This window comes from Loxodonta africana, chromosome 3 (genome assembly GCF_030014295.1).
Source record: "Loxodonta africana isolate mLoxAfr1 chromosome 3, mLoxAfr1.hap2, whole genome shotgun sequence".
Lineage (NCBI taxonomy): Eukaryota > Metazoa > Chordata > Mammalia > Proboscidea > Elephantidae > Loxodonta > Loxodonta africana.
In genome coordinates this window covers 188,756,771-188,771,297 of record NC_087344.1, presented here as the reverse complement: position 1 = coordinate 188,771,297, position 14,527 = coordinate 188,756,771, and the positions used below count along the sequence as shown (strand labels likewise).

Below are 14,527 nucleotides of genomic sequence, written 5' to 3'. Positions count from 1 at the left end.
GAGTAGACATTGATAGCAGCTACAGAGTCAGCAGAAGCACCTTCACCCCCTGCCGGCTGCATCCATCAGGCACCTTTCGTATTTGTGGGGCCTCAGAATGTCATTCTGCGCCTCATCTGAAGCCCCCTTGGAGTTGCGCCCGGGGGCAAGTGCCCCCCTCTACCCCCCTCACCCCGATAGGCCAATGCGGAGCTGCCCTTCCCTTAGTCCCAGACCAGAGGACCACCCAGCCAGGGCCCCGTACATCATCCATTGAAGTAGGCACACAAACACTCCATGTTCACAGCCCCAGGAACCTGGCATCCTGCCCTCTATCCCACCCCAGGGATCATGGTCCCCTTCTCCACCTCTTTCAAGCCTTACCCCAGCCCAGCAGTGGAGACCCTAACCCGGACATCCAAGTCGTCCGGCGGTTTCTGTAACGGGCAGGGGGCAGAGCAGAGCAGGGGCGGGCATGGCTAGGGGAGGGGTGGGGACCCTGCCAGCCGCCTCTGGTGCCCCAGTTCCCAGGCAGCTCTTAAAGGGACCAAGACAGATTAGCCAGGGGCAGCTTACGGGAGTGGATGTAGGGGAGAGTGGGGTGGTAGGGAGAGGGCTGGGACTGCCAGGGGCAGTAGGACCAGGGTGGGGGAGTCTGGCACCTCCCCTACTCCTCTGGAAACCCCAAGCTCCTTTATCTAGCCTTTCCCTCATCCCATGGGGCTCCCATGCTGGCCACCCAGCTTCTGACCACCACCTCCTGGGATCCTGGTCCCTATTCTCCTTGGGCCCCTGCCCATTTCCTTCCCCTCCCCCATATTCATGCCACCTCATTTCCCTGTGAGAGCTGCCAGCTGGCACTGACTGGTACTAGGCACGCAGAATCAAATCGGCCCAAGGCGTGTGAGGGCCTGAGGCCAGGCCCGGAGAGGGAGGGGAGGCCAGTCTCAGAGTCAATCCCCAGGAGACCAGGTTGGGGGCAGAGAGGGGGTGAGGGTGCAGGAGGCCCCTAACTTTCCCAATTGCCTCTCCAAGTCTTGTTTCCTCTGCCCTCTGGGGGCAGGATGAGGGGAACCTAGGCTCTGGGAAGGCTGAGAGACCTCGAGTCTTGGCTCATCCCCTCCCTTCCCCACTTCCTAATGGGCTGTCAGGGTTGTGATATAAAAAAGAAAAGTGATGTAGCTGATTCTTCTGGCCCTATGGAGGACCTGGGACAGCTGAGAGACACACACAGAGAAGGAGAGAGAGAAATAGAAACTTAACAATAGTGGACAGACAGACAGACCAACAGCAGAAATCTTCAGCTCTCCCATCAGTCCCCTGCTCAGAATCTTCTCTGGCTCCCCTGTGTCCACAGAATGTATTTCAAACTCTCTGGCTGGTGCAGAAGATTTGTGCTCAGAGTCAACTCAATAGCACACAACAACAACATAAAGTACCTACTATATTGTCAGGCACCGTACTAGGAACTGGGGATCCAGCACGAATTAAACAGACAAAAATACCTGCCCTCTGGGAAAATGCGGAACAGAATTTCAAGTTCTTATGGAACCCAGACTTTCTGGAGCCGTTGAGGCCCAGGAAACTATTATCCTGAGGAAATCTCTAAACTTTGAACCAAACTATCCCCTGAAGTCATCTTTGAACCAAGGAATAGTTTAGTCTAATCGGAAAAGAATGTTAAGCAGTATACCCTTTTAAAGAGTTATCTATATGTGACCAGATTGACAAAAGGGTAGATAAGAAACTGAGGAGGCATAGAGTCTGTGTTAATGAGGGTAAATTTTTGGGAAAAGGTTGTTGGGAAAAGTGACACAACTTTAAGAATGTAACCAGGGTCACTGAACTGTGCACATAAAAATTGTTGAAGTGGTATATGTTTTGTTGTGTATATTTTCACCAAAATAAATAAATAAATTAAAACAAAAACAACCTGCCCTCAGGTGTGTGTATCCTGGTATGGAGGATAGAAAATAAATACACAAGTAAAAATTGTCCAATGTTGTTAAGTGCCGTGGAGAAGAATAAAGTAGGGAGGGGGCGTGGAAGTGCTAGGGCTTGAACTGGGGAGGATGGTGCTATTTTTTAAAATTTAGTTGGGAAAGGCTTCACTGAACAGTGACATTTGAATAGAGACCTGAAGAAAGTGAGAGAAATATATATATATATATATATATAAAATTTAATTTTGGGGGGAAATATACACATCAAAACATGAAAAACATGCGCTCATTTAACAGTTTCTACCTATGTTATTCATTGGTTACATTCTTCACATTGTGTCAAGGGTCTTGTTACTTCTGCTGTAGTTGTTTCAGCCCATTAATTTAGACTCATTGCCCACCTAAACTTCTCATCTATGCTTTAGAGTTACCGTTGCCCCTTTGGTCTCATAGAGATAAATTTTTTTTTTCTTTTAAAAATTTAATTTTCAGTTCCAATTCCCACAATGTGCCAGCACACTCCGCCTTTCCACCCTGGGTTCCCTGTGTCCATTCGACCAGTTCCTGTCCCTTCCTGCCTTCTCATCCTGTTTTGGACAGGAGCTGCCCATTGGGTCTCATACATCTGATTGAATTAAGAAGCACATTCCTCACGTGTGTTATTTTTGTTTTATAGTCTTATCTAATCTTTGTCTGAAGAGTGGGCTTCAGGAATGGTTTCAGTTCTGGGTTAACAGCGTGTCAGGGGTAGATAATTTTTTAAAAGAGCGCAATGCTTAAGAGTGACATTCTTCATTTTTTGAGCTAAGCTGCTTTTTTGTTGTTGTTGTTGTTGAAAGATGACTTCAGGGGGTAGTTTTGATTCGAGGTTTAAAGAGTATCCCAGGGCAATAGTCTCAAGGACTCTTTCAACCTCAACGGGCCCAGTAAGTCTGGATTCTTTTGGAATTTGAAGTTCTGTTCCACACGTTTTCCCTTTCTATCAGGGTCCATTTATTGTGTCCCTTATGGAAAAGTTTGGTAATGGTAGCTGGGCAGTTAGTCCTGTAGTCCAGTTGCTTCTCTGCTTCTTGGGTTTCCTTCTTCCTCTGTTGCTTCAGGCAAATAGAGACCAATTGTATTTTGGATGGCTGCTTGCAAGCTTTTTAGACCCCACACACTACTCACTGAACTGGGAGGTAGAACAGAACCTTTAAAAACAGTATGATGCCACCCACTTTGGTGAGTGGTCTCTGGAGTCTTAAACACTAGCAAGGGGCCATCTAAGATGCATCAATTGGTCTCAACCCACCTGGAGCAAAGGAGAATGAAAATACCAAAGACACAAGGAAAATATTAGCCCAAGAGACAGAAAGGGCCACATAAACCAGAGACTACATCAGCCTGAGACCAGAAGAACTAGTTGGTGCCCGGCTACAACTGATGACTGCCCTGACAGTGAACACAACAGAGAATCCCTGATGGAGCAGGAGAGCAGTGGTATGCAGACCTCAAATTCTTGTAAAAGGTGTGGCAGGGCCAAGATGGCAGAGTAGTCAGATGCTTCCAGTGATCCCTCTTACAACAAAGACCCGAAAAAACAAGTGAAATGATTATATTTATGACAAGCTAGGAGCCCTGAACATCAAAGGCAAAATTAGAAAATGGACTGAGCAGCAAGGGGAGGAAGAGACAGTTCAGAAGTGGAGAGGAGTTGCTGGACCTGAATGGCCAGGAAACCTCAGGCACCATTCCCTGGAGCGACCGCAGCGGGGCTGGCCATAGCTTTCTAGACACAGTTTCCTCAGGGAGAGACAGCCGGCCGCACAGCCTACTCACACCTCTGGAACCAGAGAAGAATGGTGCTTTCAGTAAAAGCTAAGTACTTTAGTATGTTTTACCGCACCCCCAGCCCCCAAGCTGGCTTCAGTGGCTGTCGATGTTCCTGGGCCTGAGATAGACTCTGCTGATCATCCTGAGCCATTCTACAGGTCTTGAAGAAGAAATAAATTCACAGTTGGGGGAAAAGATAATCTGCCAGCTCCACTAAGCTGGGAAGCTCAGGACAGAGGCGGCTCCTGTCCAGGCATAAACGGTCCGCGGACTTTGAATACTTTTCCACCCCGCATGGACTTGTGTGGGCCTATTTCAGGAGAATAGGCCCTTGTTGGTAAACTGCAACTATTTCAACTATGCAGTGGAGAGTTGGGTGTTTGATGTTTGACACCGCTTTGCCTATTTAACAGAGTCCTCAACTACCCACATCAGGGGCATGAGGACTGGTGGCTCTACCCAGTCACCTAGCCACCTGTGAGAGGGGTCCAAGGATAATTGATACCTCCTGATCCTTACAACCAAAAAACATTGGGTGCCCATGGTCTGTCTGCAGAACCCACCTACCTGTGTGCTCTAGGGAACAGGGAAACACTTTCCTCACAGACAATTGGGGGGATGGTTGTCAGCCCCCTGCCTTGTTCAGAGCGTGACCTCCTGCTGCAACCAGTTACCTGTACCTACATAAATCACCCCTGCCCCTCTAAGACTGTAGCACAGAGCCTGTACCACACACTTGGTGACCAACTACCTGGACACCTGAGCTGAATCCATACAAGAAAAGTGAATGGACTCCTAGGCTTACATACCTGGTAACAGCTCTAACCATTTGGTGACAGGATGTTAGAGCTTCAAAGGTGAAAATAATCAAGCTAGCTCACTCAAGCAGCCTATCTGGGCATATCAAAACAAAACAAAGCAAGAAGCTAGGATACAGTAAGCAAACATAAAATAAACTAATACAATAACTTATAGATGGCTCGGAGACAACAGTCGATATCAAATCACATAAAGAAGCAGACCATGATCGCTTCAACAAGCTCTCAAAACAAAGAATCAAGGGATCTTCTGGATGAAGGTGCCTTCCTGGAATTACGAGATGCAGAACACAAAAGATTAATATACAGAACTCTTCAAGACATCAGGAACAAGATCAGGCAAAACACAGATAAAGCAGTTGAAGAAATTAAAAAGGTTATTCAAGAACATAACGGAAAATTTTATAGGGTACAAGAATCCACAGAGAGACAGAAATCAGAAATTCAGAAGATTAACAATAAAATCTGAGATTTAGACAACCCAGTAGAAAGTCAGAGGATCAGAATTGAGGAAATGGAAGGTAGAATTAGTGAGAGTGAAGATAAAACACTTGGTAACAATATATTCAAAGCAAAAACAGATAAAAGAATTTTTTAAAAATGAAGAAACTGTAAGAACCATGTGGGACTCTATCAAGAAAAATAACCTACGAGTGATTGGAGTACCAGAACAGGGAGGGATAACAGAAAATACAGAGAGAATTGTTGAAGATTTGTTGGCAGAAAACTTCCCTGATATTGTGAAAGATGAGAAGATACCTATCCAAGATGCTCATCGAACTGCACATAAGGTAGATCTCAAAAGAAAGACACCAAGGCATACTATAATCAAACTTGCCAAAACCAAAGATAAAGAGAGAATTTTAAGAGCAGCTAGGGATAAACGAAAAGTCACCTACAAAGGAGAGTCAATAAGAATAAGCTAGGACTACTTGGTGGAAGCAGGCAAGATAACTGGGAGCTCCTAAAAAATCAAATACCTCTGCTCATCCAAAGACTTCACCAAAAGAGTAAAAGATTACCTACAGATTGGGGAAAAGTTTTTAGCTATGAGATTTCCGATCAACATCTGATCTCTAAAATCTGCATGATACTGCAAAAACTCAACAACAAAAAGTTGTTGAGTTAAAAAAATGGGCAAAGGATATGAACAGGCACTTCACTAAAGAAGACATTCAGGTAGCCAACAGATACATGAGGACATGCTCACGATCATTAGCCATTAGAGAAATGCAAATCAAAACTATAATGAGATTCCATATCACTCCAACAAGGCTGGCATTAATCCAAAAAACACAAAATAATAAATGTTGGAAAGGCTGTGGAGAGATTGGAACACTTATACACTGCTGGTGGGAATGTAAAATGGTACAACCACTTTGGAAATCGATTTGGTGCTTCCTTAAAAAGTTAGAAATAGAGCTACCATACTACCCAGCAATCCCACTCCTTGGAATATATCCTAAAGAAATAAGAGCCTTTACACGAACAGATATATGCACACCCATGTTCACTGCAGCACTGTTTACAATAACAAAAAGATGAAGCAACCGAATGCCCATCAATAGATGAAAGCATAAAGAAGTTATGGTATATTCACACAATGGAATACCACGCATCAGTAAAGAACAATGATGAATCCGTGAAACATTTTATAACGTGGAGGAATCTGTAAGGCATTATGCTGAGTGAAATTAGTCAGTTGCAAAAGGACAAATATTGTATGAGACTGCTATTATAAGAATTCAGGAAATAGTTTAAACAGAGAAGAAAATATTCTCTGATGGTTGCGAGAGTGGGGAGGGAGGGAGGGAAAGGGTATTCATTAATTAGATAGTAGACAAGAGCTATTTTAAGTGAAGGGAAAGACAACACACAGTACAGGAGAGGTCAGCACAACTGGACTAAACCAAAAGCAAAGAAGTTTCCTGAATAAACTGAACATTTTGAAGGTCAGTGTAGTAGGGGCGGGGGTTTGAGGACCATGGTTTCAGGGGACATTTAGGTCAACTGACATAATAAAATCTATTAAGAAAACATTCTGCATCCTATTTTGGAGACTGCCGTCTGGGGTCTTAAACGCTAGCAAGAGGCCATCTAAGATGCGTCAGTTGGTCTCAACCCACCTGGAGCAAAGGGTAATGAAAAACACCAAAGACACCCAAGAGACAGAAAGGGCCACATAAACCAGAGACTACACGGCCTGAAACCAGAAGAACTAGATGGTGCCTGGCAACAATCGATGACTGCCCTGACAGGGAACACAACAGAGAACTCCTGAAGGAGCAGGAGAGCAGGGGATGCAGACCTCAAATTCTCAAGTAAAAAGACCAGACTTAATGGCCTGAGATTAGAAGGACCCCAGGCCTTCTGTTAGCCCAAAACAGGAACCATTCCCAAAGCCAACTCTTCAGACAGGGATTGGACTGGACAATGGGATAGAAAATGATACTGGTGAAGAGCGAGCTTCTTGGATCAAGTAGACACATAAGACTATGAGGGCGGCTCCTGTCTGGAGGGGAGATGAGAAGGCAGAGGGGGACAGAAGCTGGCTGAATGGACACGGAGAATACAGGGTGGAGAGGACTATACAGTCTCATTAGGGGGAGAGCAGCTAGAAGTATATAGCACGGTATAGGTGTATATAAATTTTTGTATGAGAGACTGACTTGATTTGTAAACTCTCACTTAAAACACAAAACAAACAAACAAAAAAACAGTATTATGCCAGTTGACTGGATTGTCCCATGAGACCATCACCCTAATCCTTCAAACCAAAACAACTAGTCCCTTGAGGTGTTTGGTTATGTCTGAGTAGTATCAACAGCCGTAGCCCATTTTGTGTTTTCTCATTTCAAATTTATACATAACACTTACCAAGCTGTTCTTTTACTTATGTACAGCTTAGTGATATCTCTTACATTAGTCAAGTTGTGCAATTTCCACCCACATTCGGTGCCACCTTTCCCATTACCATAAACAAAAAGTCACTACCACCTAGGGAAAGATCCCCCCCCGACCCTGGTAACCGTTTATAATCATAGATCTCTATATCCTTACCTGTGCTTGTCATTTCGTAAATATGAGATCATACAATATTTGTCTTTTTGTGATTGACTTATTTCACTCAGCATAAAGTCCTCAAGGTTCATCTATGTTGCAGCATGTATCAGGATCTCCTTTTTATTTATGGCTGAGTAGTATTCTGTCATGGATTGGCTTACGTCCCCACAAAAATGTGTGTGTCAACTTGGTTAGGCCATGATTCCCAGTATCGTATATGGTTGTCCTCCATTTTGTGATTGTAATTTTATGTTAAGAGAATTAGGGTGCGATTGTTACACCACCCTTACTCAGGTCACCTCCCTGATCCAAGGTAAAGGGAGTTTCCCTGGTGTGTGGCCTGCACCACCTTTTATCTCTCAAGAGATAAAAAGGAAAGGGAAGTAAGCAGACAGTTGGGGACCTCATACCACCAAGAAAGCACCGCTGGGAGCAGAGTGCATCCTTTGGACCTGAGGTTCCTGCGCTGAGATGCTCCCAGACCAAGGGAAGACTGATGCATCACAAGGACCTTCCTTCAGGGTCGACAGAAAGAGAAAGCCTTACCCAGGAGCTGGCACCCTGAATTCAGACTTCTAGCCTATTTGGACTCTGACAGAATAATCTTCTCTTTGTTGAAGCCATCCACTTGTGGCATTTGTGTTATTGCAGCACTAGATGACTAAGACATTCCATTGTATGTATGTACCACATTTCATGGATCCATTCATCCCTTGACAGACACTTAAGTTGTTTGCATCTTTTTGCTCTTCTGAATAGTGCTGCAATGAACATAGGTCTGTTCATGTGGCTACTTTTAAATCCCTACAGTGTATACCTAGGAGCGGAATTGCTTGGTCATATGGTAGTTCTATTTTTAATCTTTTGAGGAATCGTCATACTGTTTTTCACAGCAGTTGTACCATTTTACATTCCTACCAGCAATGGACAAGAGACCAATCTCCCCACATCCTCTCCAAAAAACCCAAAACTAAACCCGTTGGCGTCAAGTCTATTCTGACCCATAGCGACCCTATAGGACAGGGTAGAACTGCGACATAGAGTTTGAAGGAGTGCCTGGTGGATTTGAACTGCCAATCTTTCAATTAGCAGCTGTAGCACTTAACTACTACTCCACCAGGGCACATCCTCTCCAGTATTTGTTATTTTCTTTTTTTAAATCATTGTCATTCTAGTAGAGATTAGGTGATGTCTCATTGTAGTTTTGATTTGCATCTCAATGGAGATGAGCATCTTTTTCACGTGTGTGTTGGCCACTTGGTCATCCTCTCTGGTGAAGTGTCTGTTCATGTCTTTGGTCCATTTTTCAATTGGGTTATTGGTCTTTTTGATGTTGAAATGTAGAAGTTTTATATATATTTTAGATATCAGACCCTTATCAGGTACGTGGTTACCGAAGATTTTTTTCCCAGCGTGTAGGTGGAAGGCATGCAGATATTTGATATGAGATGCTTTCCAGGCAGAGGATGCCACTAGTGCAGGGGTGTGCTCGGTGTATTCTAGGAGTACTTAGGAGGTCACTGTAGCTTGTGTGGAATGAGTAAGAGGGGGAGTGGTGAGAGATGACAGTGATGCTGGATTTTGCATGCCATTACAAAGACTTTGGCTTTTACCATGAGTGCGCTGGGAAGGCTTTAGTGTTCCCTCAGTCTCCTGATGGTGGACTTCACTGTGACTGCAGAGGTGGTGCTGTAGGTCCAGCCACTTTCAACTACTGTTTTCATGCAGAAACCACAGCGTCAGATTCCCACAGCTCGTCTCTTCATTTTGGGTTTGTCATAGAAGGAGCAAGTGCACTTAGTGTGTTAGCTGATTTCAACTTTCTTCATCATTTTCCTGAGAGAGGCGCCTTAACTTGTCCTATATTTACCAATAATTTTGACCTTCTTGGTGCATTCAGCCATATTGCCCAGAGACAGCTGGGGAGTTTTGAGCAGAGGAGTGACCACATTGTTAAAGGGTTATTCTGCTGCTGTGTGAGAATAAACTGTAAGAGCAAGGGCAAGAGACCACAATCCAGGCAAGAGATGATGACAGAGGTAGTGGCAGTAGCAGTGAGAATGGTCTGGATTCTGGGTGTATTTTGAAGATGGAGCTGACAGGATTTGCTAATGGATTGGATATGGGTGAGTGATGAGAGAAAAAGAGGAGTTAAGGATGACTCCAGGGTTTTTAGCCTGAGCAACTGGAAGGAGGGATGCTGTTGTCATCAACTGAGATGCGGAATGTTGTAGGTGGAACAGGTTGGGGGGGAGGGTACAGGTCAGTTTTTGACTTGTTAATTTGAGATGACTATTAGAACTTCAAGTGGGTATTCAGGCCTGGTGTTCAGGGCAGAGGAAAGGGCTGAAGGTATAAACATGGCAGTCAACAAGTCTGGATGGTGTGTAAAGCCATAAGCCTGGAGGAGGTTACTTACAGTGTGAGTGTAGAGGAAGAAGAGAACTGAGCCCTGTCCTGGAGCCATTGAGGATGGACGAACTCTCAAAACAATTGCCCTGAGATAATCTTTAAGTCTTAATCCAGCACTATTCCCTGAAGTCTTTTAAAACCAAACAAGAGTTTAGCTTAATTAGTAAAAAATATCTGCCTTGAGCATTGTGCTCCTTTAAAGAATTATCTATACATTGTCAAATTGCCACAGCAACTGGAAAGGTTAGATGAGACACTTACACATTGACCATTGCCTTGGAATTGATTTCAACTCATAGCAGCCCTACAGGACAGAGTAGAACTGCCGCATAAGGTTGCCAAGGCTGTAATCTTTACCGAAGCAGATCACCACGTCTTTCTCTCTGGACCACCTGGAGGGTGTGAACCGCTGACTTTTCAGTTATCAGCTGAGCATTTAGCCACTGCACCACCAGAGCTCCTTGATGAGAAGCTTAGGGGGCAGTAAATTTATTAACGGTGGAGGAATAATTTAAAAAAGGATAGCGAGAACGGTTGCCCAACTTGAAGAATGTAATCAAATCACCGAATTGTACATGTAGAAATTGTTGAATTGGTGGAAGTTTTGCTGTGTATATTTTCACTAAAAAATTAAAATAAACTATTAAAAAAAAAAAAAAAAAAAGAACTGAGCCCTGGGTACTCCATCAGCTAGTTGTTGGAGAGAAAAAGAAGAATCAGCAGAGTATGGTGAGAGGAGGAGGGAGTGGCCACAGGGTAACAAGGTCAGGTAAGATGAGGACTGAGGACTGAGGAGCGGCCATTGGTTAGCAATATGCAGGGCACGGCACTGGGAGCCTTGACAAAAGCAGTCTCCTTGGAATAAAATAGGAAGCAGATGAGCAGCTGAGAGTGAGGAGGGAAGGAGGTGCTGGAGTTTGAGGAGAGAGAAGGTGTGAACAGTCATCTGGAGAATGAGGATGACTGGACTAGGAAGGGATGGGGGCAGTACCAGGGCTTTGTGGTCCTGAATTTAAAGTAAGACCAGTCATCAGGGGATTCCAGTTTAAGAAATTACCTGAAATATTTAAAGACAAGATTTTCACTGCATCACTATTTACACTTATGTAACTGAGAATTCATTTCAATATCCAGAGGGGATTAGTTAAATGAATCGTTATATATCCACGCAGCTCGAATCCGCCAGGCGCTCCTAGGAAACTCTATGAGGCAGTTCTACTCTGTCCTATAGGGTCGCTATGAGTCGGAATCGACTCGACGGCACTGGGTTTGGTTTTGGTTTTTGATATCCACTCGGGAAATTATTACTCAGCTTTATTACATAAGGATTCTTTACTAAAGTATTTGTAAAACATGTGCCTTAATATCTACAGATAGATAAAATTGAGAGGGAAAGTTTTCTCTCTTAACCTTCAGAACTAATAATTTAAAAGATAATCCTCCCAATTAAAAAATAAGCCACATTCTTCATATAATCCAGCTTCCTGGGTTATTTGCTCCGCATACAGCTTGAATAAGTATGGCGAAAGGATACCACCATGATGCACAGCTTTCTTGATTTTACACCACACAGTTTCCCCTTGTTCTGTTCAAACAACTGCCTCTTGGCCTATGTACAGATTCCTCGTGAGCACAACGAAGTGTTCTGGAATTCCCACTGTCCGCAATGTTATCCATAATTTGTTATGATCCACACAGCTGAATGACTTTGCATAGTCAATAAAACTCAGGTAAACATCTTTCTAGTATTCTCTGCTTTCAGCCAAGATCTATCTGACATCTTCAGAATCCAGCCTGAATTTCTGGCAGTTCCCTGTCAATGTACTCAGGCCGGGGAGAGCTTACCGACTAAAACAAGGTATGCCCAGGGTTTCATTGTGCTTACTTCCTAATCCGTAGTGCACAGTTTCACCTGTTTTGCACCACGGGACTGACTGCAACAGACCATCAATTCCTCCTATATAAGTTCAAGTTAAACCTGAAGAAAATCAAACGCTTCTTCATTTTGTCTAGCTTTCACATTCCAATCACCAGTAATTATCACAGCAACTTGATTGCATGTTTGATCAATTTCAGATTGCAGAAGTTGGTAAAAATCTTCAGTTTCTTCATCTTTGGCATTAGTGGGTAGTGCATAAATTTGAATAATAGTCATATTACAGGTGTATGGATATTATCCTATCTCTGGCAGCGTTGTACTTCCTGATAAATCTTGAAATGTTCTTTTGGGCAATGAATGTGACACCCTCTGTCTTTGATTTGTCATTCCTGGCATAGTAGACAATATGATTGTTCAATTCAAAATGGCCAATACCAGTCCATTTCAGCTCACTAATGCCTAGGATAATCTTTATGCATTCCATTTCATTTTTGACAACTTCCAATTTTTCTAGATTCATACGTCCGATTATTAATGGTTGTTTGCGGCTGTTTCTTCTCATTTTGAGTCACTCCACATCAGCAAATGAAGGTCCCAAAAGCTTGACTCCATCAACGTCATCAAGGTCAACTCTACTTTAAGGAGGTAGCTCTTCCCAGCCATATTCTAAGTGACTTCCAACCTAAGGGACTCGTCTTCCAGCACTATGGCAGATAATGGTCCACTGCTATTCATATGGTTTTTACTGGTCAATTTTTAAGAAGCAGATCACCAGGTCTTCTTCCTAGTCTGTCTGAGTGTGGAAGCTCCACTGAAGCCTGTCCACCATGGAGAACTTTGCTGGTATTTGAAATAGGGGGGGCATAACTTCCAGGATTACACCAATATGCAAGCCACCACAGTACAACAAACTGACAGACAAGGGGTGGAGATATCTCTCCCCTAAAGGCCTCCCACAATGTCAGTAGTGCTTCTTGCTGAGTGTTGGAAGTACAGATGATTAATTTTCCACCTTTTCTATGCTCTCTGTAATGACCAGGTATTCTTACACGAAGAGACAGAAAAAGAATAGATACTATTTTTTTTAAATAGTGTTTATAAGCTTTGAAATAACATTGGAAAGTGCCTATGCATGTTAACTGAGAAGAGCAGAGTATAAATTGAAACCCAGTGAGATCTTAACTATATGCTCAGGGAAAAAAAAAAAAATCTGGAAGGAAATCCACGGATGGTTGCCTCTGGGGAACTGAATATGAATGATTTTTTTTTTCTTCTTCTATGTACTTATCTGTGTTTTCAGTTTTTACTACAGAGTATGTGTTATACTTTTATCAAAGAAAAAGTTGTTTTTTTAAATGATCACATGCGTCCTGCTGAGCGTTAAGCTGCGTTGTGAGCACCACGTGAGGTTACAACGTGTGCGAAGGCCCCAGCTGCGCACGACCTCATGGCTAGTTCGCAGCAGCTTTTGCGTGTTTGCCTTATCCGCCTCAGCCCTTCTCAAAATCAAGAGACCTCGCCTGCTGGTCGTGGTGTTCCCCAGGCCACAGTGCCCGCACAGCCTCCTGCGCTCAGAACCCGCGCCATCCTCCCAGGCTCAGCTGAGCTGAACAGTCCACACGCCCAGAGTGCGCGGAAGCCTCGCCGGCCACAGGTGGGGCTCTGGCGTCCCCAAGTGCCCTGATAGGGAAGTGCATGTGGACGCCCTCGCTAAGAGGCGACAAGCCTTTTTGCTGACGCTTAAAACACCATGGGAGCACTGGTGGCGCAGTGCTTAAGAGCTCGGCTGCTAACCCAAAGGTCAGCCGTCCAAATCCACCAGCCGCTCCTTAGAAACCTATGGGGAAGTTTTACTGTGTCCCATAGGGTCGATATATCAGTCGGAATGGACTCGATGGCAACGTAGGACCCCATGCTCACTGGGACCCTTAGGTGCTCTTGCTGAGGGTTGGGGGGACGAAGAATTTCCTGCTTTGAAGTTGCTCTTCCAAGGCAGGGACGCCTTCCTACAGCCCCTACCCTCTCCTCTTAGCACCCCTACCCCAGGCCACCGCCCCGGCCCACGGTGCGTGGTGGGTGGGGGTGGGGGTGGGGGTGGGGGTGGGGGCGGATCAAGGGTTCCCGGTATGACCCGAGGCCCTTCTCCTCTCATTAATTTTGCTTTTACCAATCTTATTTTCCCACACTCTCTGAAATGCTCTTTCCCTCACTGACTTTTGCAGTCTCAACTGCTGGGCTCCAAGGAACATAAATTTTTATCATCAAATGTTTTTTGTTTGGAGGGAAGCATGAAGTCACAGAGGGAGCAGGGGTCTGCAACTAGGACCCTTGGGTCTCTGCCACGTACTAGCTTTGTGGCCTTGGGCAAGTTAACTCTGAGCCCTCATTTGCAGGAGCAAAAGGCACAGAGATGGTGTGAGGGTCAAATTAAGTAGTGCAGAAATGCTTTGGAAACTGTAAAGGACCAGGGAAAGGTTAGTTACTATGACTCATTTCCTGTATGGGGCTCTTTCCTTCCATCTGGGCTCCTCGTTCCCCCAGGTTATAAGCCATCTCCCCTTCTGAGGCCCTTACTCGGCCTGATACACCCCCTTTGTGAGCAGCAGTTCACAATTTCTGAC

The 14,527-nt window shown here is 44.5% G+C and overlaps 1 pseudogene; it reads right to left on the bottom strand.

Moving 5' to 3' along the window:
* Window positions 1–6,152: 6,152 nt before the first annotated feature.
* LOC111751930 (large ribosomal subunit protein eL43-like) lies at window positions 6,153–10,657 on the bottom strand (annotated as a pseudogene).
* Window positions 10,658–14,527: the final 3,870 nt, after the last annotated feature.